Source organism: Orcinus orca, chromosome 2, assembly GCF_937001465.1.
Source record: "Orcinus orca chromosome 2, mOrcOrc1.1, whole genome shotgun sequence".
NCBI classification, from domain to species: domain Eukaryota; kingdom Metazoa; phylum Chordata; class Mammalia; order Artiodactyla; family Delphinidae; genus Orcinus; species Orcinus orca.
The window spans coordinates 96940752-96955198 of record NC_064560.1 but is presented as its reverse complement, the minus strand read 5'-3'; positions in this window follow the sequence as shown (position 1 = coordinate 96955198).

Sequence of the window (14447 nt, the reverse complement as noted above, 5' to 3'; positions counted from 1 at the left end):
TGACATCTCTGGTGTGAGCCTGGTCTGCGAGACTGCTCTCAGCCTCAATCCTCACCCAAGGGTCCAGCTGGCTTCCCTGACTCATTCCCAGCTTGAGGCTGTACCCTGAACCCCAGCTCTCTGACTGAGGCCCTAATTCTTGATGTCTCCCCTCTCCCAGGGGCTGGCTCTGTGTCCCCTGCAGTCCCCAGGCACCAGCTGGGCCCTGCCAGATATGGGCAGATCTGCACCCATATCCTCAGGCAGGGACTGAAGGAGAGATGCTGAACTCATACTGCCCAGGATGGGAATACCAGCCCCTCATGGGCTGTGAAATAAAGGAAAGTTCCTGAACCTCTCTGAGTCTGAAATTCTCCTTTGAAGACTAGTGCCTACCTCACAGGGCTGTTGTGAGAATTAAATAAGATAATGCCAGTAAAAATGTTTAGCACAGAGCCTCCTCATATACAATAAGCTTCCACGGATGGTACCTATTAACACTACTAGCGATATTATTTACCAATGACAATGACGAATTCCAATCCTAGCCTGTCTTGCTGAGTGCTCATTGTTCTATCCTTTGCTGAGAAAATTTTGGACTTGAAACCATTTCTCCAGTCACCATCCAACTCCATCCTAGTTTCCTACCAGCTTTCACCATGGCAGTGTCACCTGGGTTTCAGCATGCTTCGCATCCTGGGCTCTTTCCCCTCGGTAATGCCTGTCGCTAGTCGGCAAACTCTGGGTCCCACCATTGGCTCAAACATCTTGACTTCCCTGTACAACCTCACAGAGTAAAAAACTCAATATATCTTGGCTGTTGACAGCTGGAGTCTGGTGTGGGCTTTGATCCCGCAGTCCTGGCCCCTGATGTGCCAACGGTGCAGATCCCCTCCTTTTCTGCATCTGTCTCCTGCTCCTTCTCTACCCCATGTGGTTCTTCCCTATGTCCCTTTTGCCTGCATCGATGCCTTTGCTCATTGAATGCTCTCCTCAGTTCTGGCTGAGCCCAGCTGGTGGCATCCAGGTCTGAAACAGGTTGAATGGTGGCCCCCAAAAGATATGTCTATGTCTTAACCCCCAGAACCTGTAAATGTGACCTTGTTTGGAAAAAGGTCTTCACTGATGTAATTTAGTTAAGGATCTTGAGATGAGATCATCCTAGACTTGGGCCCTAAATCCAGTGAAGGGAAAGGCAGAGGGAGATTTGTGACCCCAACATACAGGGGAAAAGGCCACGTGGAGACAGAGGCAGAAGTTGGAGATGAGCAGCCCCAAGCCAAGCAATGCTGAAGCCATAGAAACTGGAGGAGGCAAGGCAGGATTCTCCCCTAGAGCCTTCAGAGGGAGCGCGGCCGGCCCTGCTGACACCTTGATTTCAGACTTCTGGACAATACAACTGTGCGGAAATAAACTCCTATTATTTTAGGCCACGTACTTTGTAGTAATTTCTTACAGCAGCCCTAGGAAACTAGTAAAGAAGCTAAAGAAAAGCTGGCCAATAGTCAGAAGCTGTGGTTACGTGCATCTGTGGAACACCCAGTCTCCCAGTTCACACAGCATCTGAAGGAAAGCTGTGGAAAGCAGGTGAGTTGGGTTAGAGGGCAGGGAACCCTGGTAGTGACCTTGACTCTGGGGAGTAGGGTCTGGCAATGCCACATCTGCCCACCGTGTAAAGAAGGTCCTCATGGTCAACATGAAGTATAACTTTTAAATATCTAGACTTATGGTATGTGGGCCTCCATTTGTGCCCTTGCCCCAGCCCACGAGTGTCAAGGTGGGGCTGGTTGTAGAGACAGTAGCAAAGCTCAGACTTGGAGTCCCACACACCAGGCTTTTACTCTCTGCTAAGCCACTTGGTAGCTGTGTGAGTTTGGGCCAGTGATTTCACCTCTCTGCACTTTGGTTTCCTCATCTGTAAAATGGGACAATTAATAACTTCCTTGCAAGTCAAAGGTTAGAAAGAGCAAAGGACCTACCTCTCTACAGGTACCTATAGGCACAGAATAAGAAATGGGTTTTCTTATATTATTATATTTTAATAATATAATATATATATATTATTCGTATTTTCAGGGGTAGAAAGTCCCATAAATTCCTATCTCCTTTTCTTGCTCCAAGGAAAAACTAGAGAAGATGGTAACCGAAAAAGTATTAATTCTACATTAAGCATTCAGGAAGAAAGCTTCTGTGGATTTCACCCATGGCCATTATCAAGAGCCATAGAATCACGGAATGTTTAGTACCAGAAGGGTCTTTAGCAACTATCTGATTCAACCCCTTTAGTGTGTAGATGAAGAAACTGAGGCTCAGGGGGAAGGAAGGTGCCCAAGTCATTCAGTGGATCTTCCTAACCAAGCTGGTGTGAGCAACTGGGCCCCTGATCCCCCATCCTAACCTAGTTTTATTTTGTCAGATAGTGGTGGTGCCACAGCCACTGGGTACAGCTCTCTCTCCTGAGGCTGGAGGGAGCCTCTGTCTGACAAGTTAAGGCCACGTTGACACAAAAATTCAGCTGGGTGAGCCAATGTCCAAAAATCCATTTAAGACTTGCTTCATGTCCCAGTGGAAAGGAAAGATGAAAATTTCTCTTGAAACATACCTACCACACATTCATCAGAGGCAGAAAATTGTTGTCCCCTTGTAATTTATATCAAAGACTATTGTGCGTGAATTAGCTGGGTTTCATCTTTTTAAATATCAGTCCAGATGACCCATATCTATGTAGGCATGTGAATATAAGGTTATAACAACATTTGAAAGGATCCCAAAAAAGTGTTTTTGCCACAGTTAAAGTGTGATCAAAACATGTCATTTCAAGAGTCACAATATTTATCATTTTAATATTAATAACATCATTTTGCATAAAGAACCATACAAGGAATATTAGGACTATAAAGATTCCCAGGCTGGGAAAAAAAAAAGGGTAAAATATTCAAAACATGTCAGAGAGAGAGAACCAGCAGTGTCACTAACACAGAATCCAATTTCTTTTCTTTGTAGATATTTAAGGCAACCATGCATTCCCAAAGATAGGGACAGCAATCGACAAGGAATAAGAACAATTTATTTATGAGTCATCTATCCTGCAAGTCAGTAAATGAAACTTACCCAAAAAGGAACTGTGTTTTATGGCTTATGGCCCTATAAATTAAGCTTAGTGAAATCCTTCCAGGATGCTTAGAACAAAACGCCCTGAATTAGGGGCTGGTCAAGGAGAACGCATTCAGGGCATTTCCCACAGCCTGATAATGACATGCTTAAGCAGCATCTTTATACGCAGGACAAAATGGAAATAAAAGGAAACACTGGACCAGCAAGCTGTGTCGGTGAGAAAACAGAGCATCAGTCTCAGTAGGAACAGGGCTATTTTCAAGAGCTTCTTGGGGTAAGCTGTGGCAAGTTCCACTGTGTGGCAAGGTGGCTATAACCACAGGTTTTAGACTCGGACTGCCCCAGTTAGAGTCACAGACTTAACATTTCCTGTCTATGTGAGCATGGGTCCATTATTTCAGCTCTCTGCCTCAGTTTCCTCTTCTATGCAGTAGAAATAAAACAAGTCCCTACCTCATAGGGTTGTTGTGAGAATTAAATGAGATAAAACCTGTGAAGAGTTTAGAATAGTGCTCAATGCATAGTTATGATGATGATGGTTATTTGGACCTCACCCCATTTTCTCCAGAGGCCATAGGATCAGACAACTTGACGCGAAAGCCGGCACTATCATCTAAGCAATGAAATCTCTCTGTTTCCAGGTTTTCATCTGTAAGATTGGAATCATGCAAAAGGCACAGTACTTGGAGACAGTCAGACCTAAATTCAAATTTTAGCCCTGCCACTTACAAGCTGCATGTCCTCACCTCATCTACAAAACGAGTAATACAGCTTTATTTGCAGGGCTGTCATGAGGATAGTTCATATAGTGTAGGTGGGATGCCCTGTATCTATCAGATACTCAATAAAAGCTACTTGCCATCCTCATTCCTTCTCTTCTTTAGACACCTCAAAGGGAAAAATCTTCCTTAACTCTCAAACAATACACATAATTTTTTAAAGTAGTATTACACATATAGGTAAAATCTCAAATATCTCAAAACAATGCTTAGGGCATTTCCCTGTCTGCTCATACTTCATCTTCAGAACATGTCATAGCGAAAAGACAACCCTCAGAATGGGAGAAGATATTTGCAAACATATCAATGGACAAAGGATTAATCTCCAAAATATATAAACAGCTCATGCAGCTCAATATCAAAAAAACAAACAACCCAATCAAAAAATGCGCAGAAGACCTAAACAGACATTTCTCCAAAGAAGACAAACAGATGGCCAAGAGGCACATGAAAAGATGCTCAACATCACTAATTATTAGAGAAATGCAAATCAAAACTACAATGAGGTATCACCTCACACTGGTTAGAATGGGCATCATCAGAAAATCTACAAATGATAAATGCTAGAGAGGGTGTGGAGAAAAGGGAACCCTCTTGCACTGTTGGTAGGAATGTAAATTGATACAGCCACTATGGAAAACAGTACGGAGGTCCCTTAAAAAACTAAATATAGGGGGCTTCCCTGGTGGCACAGTGGTTGAGAGTCCACCTGCCGATGCAGGGGACACGGGTTCGTGCCCCGGTCCGGGGGGATCCCACATGCCATGGAGCGGCTGGGTCCGTGAGTCATGGCCGCTGAGCCTGTGCATCTGGAGCCTGTGCTCCGCAGCGGGAGAGGCCACAGCGGTGAGAGGCCTGCATACCGCAAAAAAAAAAAAAAACTAAAAATAGAATTACCATATGACCCAGCAATCCCACTACTGGGCATATACCCAGAGAAAACCATAATTTAAAAAGACACACACCCCCCAATATTCCCTGCAGCACAATTTACAACAGCCAGGTCATGGAAGCAACCTAAATGTCCATTGACAGATGAATGGATAAAGAAGATGTGGTACATATGTACAATGGAATATTACTCAGCCATAAAAAGGAAAGAAATTGGGTCATTTGTAGAGACGTGGATGGACCTAGAGACTGTCATACAGAGTGAAGTAAGTCAGAAAGAAACAAATATCGTATATTAACGCATATCTGTGGAATCTCGAAAAATGGTACAGATGAACCGGTTTACAAGGCAGAAATAGAGACACAGATGTACAGAACAAACATATGGACACCAAGGGGGGGAAAGGGGGGTGGTGGGATGAATTGGGAGATTGGGATTGACATATATATACTAATATGTATAAAATAGATAACTAATGAGAACCTGTGTAGCACTGGAAACTCCACTTTGCTGTGCAGTAGAAACTAACACAACATTGTAAAACAACTGTACCCCAATTAAAAAAATAATAAAGTGATAAGAATTTTTTTAAGCTGAAAAAAAAAGAGCACGTCATAGGAAGAAATACTGAGTGTGTATATATTTTTGGTTTATTTTCATGGCTTATTTCTAACCTTTATTCCAATCTACAATTTATGCTTAACAAATGGGTCCTCCCATTCCCTTCACAGAAGTTATTTTCTTCTGCAGTGGCTCGAGCATTTGGTATCTTCTAGGTGCATTCTCCAGGCTATACCATTGCCAAACACAAGAAGACATTTACAGTTTCTCCACAAGGTGGGAGCTTAAAAGTTCCAAATTGTTTCAGTGGACCAGAAATCTCAAAACGCTGCTATCACACAAAATAGATTCTCCAGATGCTTAATAAAGTTTAGCTCCCATTTCCTTGCTCGGGAAACTTCCCTAGTGCAGCGTCATCCATAAATGATGGCAGAGCAGGAGGAGAACTTCCAGATCTCAGTGCCTCTAGTGGATTAGGATACTATTTCAGTTCTTCAGTTCAGTGGGAATCAAGGTGACCAACCCCACTAGAAAGTGACAACCAAAGACAGCCCATGTCACAAATGGAATCGAGTGACAGTTTCTACTCCAACAATGTAAGTATTCTGATTAGCCAAATGGCAATCTTTGGTCAAAATCCTCACCTGTAAAACTAGAGACAGAAACCAGAGGCTAAAAATGATTGGGTAGCTTCTGATGGAATTCTCAGGACTCAACATGCAGGTAACATCAGGCTATACCGTTCCTTAAAAACTCTGACTTCCCATCAATAAAGCCTAAATGCTCCAGCAGAGCAAACATCTCAGCTCTTCATGGTTTAGCTTCACTTAACTTTTCCAATCATTCCTCCAAGGCCATGAAGCTTCCCTCATAACTACAGCTTACCACTCCCAAGGCACTGGGTCAACTTCCACTCTGCCTTGTTTTTCATCTTCTCTGTTCCCATAAAGGTCTTTCCTCTTCTTTAACAATTGTGCTCCAACTCATTCCCCAAAAGTCAGCTCCAAAGCTACCTACTGGGTAAAATCTTCCCTAATCTGCCTAATCAAAATGGCTTGTCATGTTCCTGCTTGAAACACCTCAACAACTCGATACTGAACTTAGGATAAAGACCACAACCCAACCTGCCTTACAAAGCTCCCCGTGTACTGGGCCAGCCTCATTTTGCACAGTGCACTTCACTCTCTGGATTCCAGTCTCATTGAACTTTCTTTTATATACTAATAGGCACCAGGCTATTCCCTGCCACTGGGCCTTTGTACATGCTATTCCTGGTGTCTGAGTTCCCTTCCTGTCTTTACCTTTTTCATCTAGTTAACTCCCATTTCTTTTTTTTTAAATCAGGTGTTATTTCCTTAGAGAAGCCTTCAGAGATCTCTCTGACAAGGTCAAATCTGCCTTGACTTTGACTTCTCTTACAGCATCACGTTTCTCATTCTTAGAGCTCATATCTCAGTTGTAATTTTACATTTCTGCATATATGTGTGACATCTGACAATTAATGTCAGTCTACACGCTAGCCATGAACGCTGTCTGTGTTTGCTTGCCAGTGGATCCCTAGTACCTGTACCGTGCCTGACACGTGATAGGCACACCATCAATATTTGTTAGATGAATAAATCAAGAGACCTAAGAACACTAGGGCAGGCTCAGTCTCGTAGAGCATTAGTGTTAGAGTACAGCTCAAACAGTATAAGGGCCACAATTCTCTGTCATTTCCTTTTTCTTGCTTATATTATAATGAGATGTTCATTTGTCTTAGTCTACTGGACAGGAAGCTCCTGAAAGCCAGGGGCTGTTTGACATCCTTTTTTTTTTTTTTTTTTTTTTTTTTGCGGTACACGGGCCTCTCACTGTTGTGGCCTCTCCCGTTGCACAGCACAGGCTCCGGACATGCAGGCTCAGCGGCCATGGCTCACGGGCCCAGCCGCTCTGCGGCATGTGGGATCCTCCCGGACCGGGGCACGAACCCACGTCCCCTGCATCGGCAGGCGGACTCTCAACCACTGCGCCACCAGGGAAGCCCTGACATCCTTTTTTATCTTCTATCACCTCCCGACACCTAGGTCCTAGCACAGAGCATGGCACCAGCAAGTGTCCAATAAGTGCCTGCTGAAATGCGAGGGGCTTGAGTTATCTCACGTTCACGTTGCTTGCTCCATTTGTGTAATTGTGAAAGTCATGTCAACCGCCCCCAGGTGACCCAGGATTTACAGCGGCATCCACAGCAGGTTTCAAGGACTTTGCGTGCCAAAAAGGAAGGAGGAATCACAGAGAAGCTACAGCTCCCTAGAGCTGTAGGACCAAGCAAAATCAAAGTCCTGCTGATGAAGCAGTACAGCCAAGTGCCTCACACCAGTCACTGAAGCCCAGGAGGTTCACAGGAGTGCCCAAGCCGCTGTCCAATCGTTACTTGTAGAGTGAACTCTGCTGGCCAGAGAGTTTATCCTGAATGTGATTTATATAATCCACAGAGACCAAAAGACCACTTTGTGGTTTGGAACTTTCTTCCCTATAAAAATGCAAATAGGCATGTGCACACAAAATTTTGTTTCTAATTTCAGGGAATTTCTGGACCCTTAATGCATAGCCATTGGCCCTGTATCACTCCTAACAGTCTATGGTATCCAAGTTAAGAACTCTTCATATAATGCATAAAGAAAACAAAACCCCAAGATATTTAAAGTTATTTGGAATATGCAGGAGTTAATTCTTACGTGTACATGAAAAGGAGTCAAGTGTATAAAGCAAACCTCCCAAGCCACACATATAGATCCCTTAGAGCATCGGTCTCCAACTTTTTGGCACCAGGGACCAGTTTCGTGGAAGACAATTTTTCCACAGAGGGGGGGATGGTTCAGACGGTAATGCAAGCGATGGGGAGCGATGGGGAGCAGCAGATGAAGCTTCACTTGCTCGCCCCCCGCCTGCCGCTCCCCTCCTGCTGTGCGGCCCAGTTCCTAACAGGCCACAGACTGGTACCAGTCCACGGCCTGGGGGTTGGGGATCCCTGCCTTAGAGAGCATCTGGTCCCATCAACACCTCCTTGGAATGGGTCTCAGTCCCATTCCAGCGTCTCTGTCCCCAGACTGTTGGCCCACCCAGGCCCTCCGGCTGCATCTTTAGCAACTTTCTAACTCATGGCTTTACTCTGTAGGTAGAGGGATGGAGCCAAACCTTAAGCCTCTCCTCTCTCATTCATCCTGTATTTTGCTGCAAGATTCTTAAATATTTTCTTAAAAGTACACATTAATTCAAAGGCATCCTCCATTATTTAACTGTCACAGACTCCTGACATTTCATTCCAAATATGCTGGTCCTGGCACATCCTGAAGAGCCACAAACAGGGAAGGGCAGCTTCTGAGCCTGTCAGTATCGACATGACTATTCTTCATCACGAGGTGTACTAGCTGAGTGAATTTTGCACCTAAACAAAGTCTCTCCTTTCATAAATGTCTCACACGTATGCCAAGTGATTTCATATCCAGCACATTTTAACACTCACAAAAATCCTGTGTGAGTTCATTTGTCATTACCTTCATGTTACTGATGAGGAAACCATGGCTAAGTAACTTACCCAAGGAGACAAAGGTGAATGTGAGGATTCTGAACCTGAACCCAGGCAAGGCCTTCTGACTCCAACCCCCCTGGTCTTTTGTTTTACCTGATTCTTTAAGCTATTAAAGGTTGTTATATGAAAAACGTGTCCTGTGATACATATGTTGAGAAGCCAGTGACTTTATTGCAGAACTTCTCAGAGACCTCATATACCAGTGGGCACCCTGAGCCGTTGTGAAGTCTACTGGCCACAGAGCCCTTCTGGAAGCATCTCGGGGAACTAGTGATCCTCAGAACGCATGGCAGGGACCACTTCTCTGTGCCCCCTCAAAATGTTCTTCCTCCTCAGGATATTTCCTCTCCTCAGTGGTTGGGATCCGGCCTGGGAGGCCATCTGTGAGAGAAGCACCAGGACCAGACTAGGCCAGGATGGACGTGGCATGGAAGCCTAGGGCTGGGGTTGCTCTGAGGTCCTGAGGTCTCTGCATGATCTCACCAAGGACAGAAGCCAAGGACAGGCATTTGCTGGGAGCACGATTTCCCTGGGGGCTTACAGGGCATGGAGACACGCCTTCCAAATCTCACTGGGAAGACATCCACCTCACTTAGGTTGTCACAGCCAACAGGGCATTAGTTGCTGTCTGGAGATACACACACCACAGAAACTGCAGTGCGACTCGGCAAGAAACATGTTGGCCATTCACTGAAGACAATCAAGTAGTTTTTACAGAAAGTAGAAGCACAAACAGGACACCGATACCCATGAGATTTTTGAAAACAAACAAAAAAGCTGTTCTCCCTTAGACTCACCCATGCTGACAAAAATAAAGATTTAACAGAGGCCTGTATGGCCTGAGCCAAAGGTAGGGCACATTGTCTGAATAGGGATTTATGCCTTTTTTTTTTTCTAGTTGCCTGAGGCAATCTAGAAGAAGTTGTCTATATGCCAAAATATTGGCATTTTCAGTATTCAGTTTTTGTGAGGACGAAGAAACATAATATTTAAAATTAGGGCTGCCCCAGAAAACCTAGGCCACGTGATCATCTTCATTAAGTTAAATCACTTCAAATCAGCTGGGTATACACCTGGATTGCTCAATGAACTAGTTGATTAAATCTCACAGATTGTGGAGCTGTGAATGTGGGTGTGGAGGCGGGGTGCAGGGACCATAGCCAGGGATGAATTTATGGACCAGGAGGGCAGAAGCAGACAAAGCAATGCAGGGAGGAAGCCATGCCCAGGGGCCCAGAGTTGAGCTTGAGGGCTGGTGGTCAAGGCAGACCCAGCAGCCAGAACCCAGGGGGAGCCGTGTAAAGGGTCAAGAAACAGAGAGGGAGACCGCAGGACCTAGTAACGACAAACAGCCCGGAGTCAAGCCGGGGGAGGATCTGCAATCAACACCCAGCTGTCAGGGAGCACCAGCAGTGAGAAAACGTAGGGAGCGGCCTCAGCCCAAACACAGCAACAGGGGAGCCTTATTAGAAGAGCTGAAGTGGGAGGAAATGGCCTGACAGACAAATCCAGCTCCCAAGTGGAAAGACAGCCAGGCTTGAGCCTGGCAGTAAACTCCTGGAACACTCAGTGGATCTCTGGCAAATTCTTCTCCCCCAGAATTAACCAGCATGAAATCCTGGGAAGAGATTGGCTTTGAAACCTGGCTTCGTCACTTACTAGCTGTGTGGCCTTGGAAAAGTCACTTAATGTCGGGGTAACCACACGACTCCACTTGCCAGAGATAGTCCTGGTTTATATCTGTTGATTTTTTTAAAAAAAGAAAGACTTATATCTTTAATAAGAGCTTTTGAGTAGAATTATTTTCTAAAAATACAATAATAAATAGGTAAAAATAAATAGGTTAACATATACACATAGGTGTAATTGGAAGTACTTTTTGTCCCCTCTCACCTTTTGCTCTTAGAAGTGTCCCAGACTGGATGACTTCAGACCCAAGTCTCTGTCTGCCTATCTGGAAATAAGAAAATGGACTCTTTTGTAAGTTTTTTATACATCATGTATATAAAGAACCCAGCAGAATACTTACAATTCTCTTTTTCATGTTAATTCCCTTCTTTGGCTTTCTTAGCAAACTGTGTCTGAGGGAATAAGATGATATGGTCTCCGGGAGGAGAGAGGGATAGAGAAAACTAGAGCTAAGCCCCCTCCCTAAGCCAAGCATCCCCCAGGCCCACTGACTGCCCTCACTTTCAGCTTCCATTTGAGTTTAAGAAGATAAAACAGCTCCTGGGGGTGCAGATGGAAGAGCAGCCAGCCCTTCTAACAAGTTCACCTAATCCTGAGGCTGGGTTCACTTAATCCGACACCAGGTCTCTGACACTCCTTTGGCTCCCGTCCCGCCAGACACCGTACCCCAGACAGCCTCACTTCAGACGAGTTCCCGCACTCTGAACCCTGCCTGACCCCGGAGGTGGTGCTATCCCTCATTCAGCAGATTGATTCAATTCCCTTTTTCAGAGCAATAACAATAGGCACTGCCGTTGCTAGTCTTGGGGGATATCAGGAAGGGTGAGGCCTACTCCCTGTGTCCTCCTGAAGCGGCTTGCCTTTCCCTGGGACCTCTGGAGTTGTCAAGCCCACATCCCAGCCTCTGTAGCACCACCCACCTGATGTTAGGAAGGAGAGAGTGAAATCAACACAAGGATGTCACTCGTGCCCTGGGGACTCCCGTGCTGCCCATCAGCTCAGACTCTTCATGGTCAGGTCGGTGACAATATGGTGGCCTTAGACTGGGGAGAGGATCCCAGGCAATGGCTGAGGGTCCAGGACAGTCTTGGTGGGCAGGGGAGTTTTATTTAAATCATTTCTTCACCATAGTGCAGGAACAATTAATTTAACATCTTTCAGTGTCCCAGATGACCAGGGGAAGAGAACCCCATTAGTGGTTCCTTAAAATTAGTACTAAATGTCCCGAGATATATGTATTTGGTAAATGAGAAAAAAAAAAAACAAAACAAAAAAACTCTCTCTGTAGACATAGGGCAGATGAGATAATCAGAAATTTCTTATAACCCATTCTGAAAATATAGCCCTTGGAAGCCTTCAAAGTGATTATTTAGGTAATAGGAGAGGGGTACAGGTGCTTCCCTGGGGAGCTGGAATCTCCTTTCACAGAGAAGGAAGTGAGGCCTGCCCCTATCCAGAGGATTAGTTTTGAGGAAGTGAGAAAACCTTGGAGAGGATGCCCTGTCCCTCTGCTGGGGTCAGGCAGAGGCCTTGGGAGAGATCTCCGTGCTGAGGCTCAGCAGAGGGTGGGGAGGTTTCCCATATCCATGCTGAGATTTCAGCGCCATGGACTGGCCTGCAGGCCTCTGGCAGCTCTTGGCTGAAATCAGAGCTAAGCGAGTGCTCCAGGCAGAGGAAATACCTGTGAAGGTCCCAGAGCAGAAACTTTGGTGTCATCCAGGAACAAAAGAGAGGCCTCCTTCATTCAAACTTGAACACTTTTCACTTTGAAATCTCTACATCAGCCTCTGTCTTCTCAAGTCCCAGCCTCCACTGAATTTGCAAGCTAGCCTAAGCTGATGAGGGAGCAGTTTAGAGGTCTCTGCTCCACTGGAAGGAGAGATCTGGGATGATACTGCTGTGTAGACTCCGTCTCCATATGTGAGCCTCTTATGCAACACTTCCCCTACTCCAGGTGTATTGGCCCAGTCCTCACAGCTGGGCTACTCCTTCCATGAATCCCTGCCCATTTTCCAGCGACTCTGACGTTTGGCCTTGTTTTGGCCAGCCCTCTTGCGAACTCTACTTTTTGTCCCTACAACCATAGCCTAAGGTCCTACTCCAAATGGGCAGACCACCAACACCTAGCTTCCAATCCCACCACCATCAGGAGATTCTGTGGCCCTCTGATACCAGTGCAGCCCAAATCAAGCCCAAGAACGCCACGCCCTTCGGACACCATGACTTGAACTCCAACGCCCCCTGGAGGCCAGCCCTACCCCTGGGGCCGTCCCCCTATTTTTGGTCCATACTTCCTAGCCTGGCCCACCAGGCCCCCACGACCCTGTCCCTGACCATCTTTCCTTCCTCATCTCCTACTGCCCCCCTCAACCTCCACACCCCAGGAATGCAGAAGGTCTGCACAAGTGTCGTCGTAAGCGTGAGCATGCCAGGCTGTCTTGTTCTTCACCTCCCTCCATCCCCTTTCCTCTACCCTCTCAGTTGGGCAGCCACCTCCTACAGGAAGCCTTAACACCTTTTCTCTCTGTTGCCATCCCCACTACATAACTGACCTCCCCCTTCTTTCTGCCAGCACTGACCCAGCTGTACCACGGCTCCCGAAACACTTCATGGCACCCTTGTGGTCGTGCCTGTCTCCGCTAACCAGGCTGTGAGTGCCCAGAGGACAGGAATTGGTCAGCATCATCTATTTTCCTATCACCCAGCACCATATAGATGCTCAATACAGAAAGTCTTCCTGCTTTGCTTCCCTGTTTTTACTGCTTCTTTGTGGGTAACCTGGAGTCAAGAGAGTAATCTAGAAGCACATCCAGAATAGGGATTTGAGACAAGGCCAAGGAGGCAGTCAAGTACCAGTTAAAAGTCAAGTAGTAGGTGAGAGAACCAGAGGGCAGGGCCAGGCAGCTGGCCGAGGCACCAAACACCAATTCTGGGTAAACAGCTCCCTCGGGAGTCTGTCGCCTGCTCCTGATTCGGGCAGAAGCCTGTACACCTGTCCACTCAGCCAGAGGGAGAGTGGAGGTAGAGCTTGTGGGCAGATGTGATGGTCCCTCCTTCAATCAGCTTAACATTGTCTGACTTATGGAGTGTGCTCACGTGCCCCCAGGGTGATGGGGACGGTTTAGAACCCCTCACCAGGAGGACAGTCCAAAGGTTTCTACACTGGCTGCACCATGGGGGCTTCAAAAAGGCCCCACTCCAGATCAGTCAGAAGAGGCATGGCAGACGGCATCAATATTTTATGTACAGTGAAGGCCAGGACCCCTAAGGATGATGCCCTCCTGAAGCATATTCCCCCACCACCTGGATTCTACTTTCCAGTTCTAACACAACTCTCGAGTATAGCTGAAAGACAAAAGGCCACAATAGCACCTAATTCAATATATGTGTATCAAATCAACACACTACACACCTTAAACTTACACAATGTTGTATGTCAATTATAGCTCCATAAACCTGGGGAAAAAAAAGAAAATGGTACCTGGTTGAGGTCAGGGAGGTCTGTGCTATGGGAATCTATCCTATTAGTTGCCAGAAGAAATATATTGAAGAAGAGCTCCCTTAGAGGCTCCTAAATTCTCACAGTTTCTCCTTTTCTTGCAAAGGAGAAACACGGCATTATTCCATGACAGAGATCGCTGCAGGAACGGGTTACATTCACACCTAAGAAAACCGATGCCTGAGAATCCTCATATTTGTGTGTGACATTGTTTATGGAGAAAGAAGGCAAAGAATTACTCATTTTTATCATGCTTCTAATCCTCTGTGAAACTAGATGTCCCGACATTCCTGGGGGCCCGGACAAGTAGGGTTTTGTGTGCTTAAGGATAAAGGTTTGGCGTGGTCTTCTTACGGGTCTTTC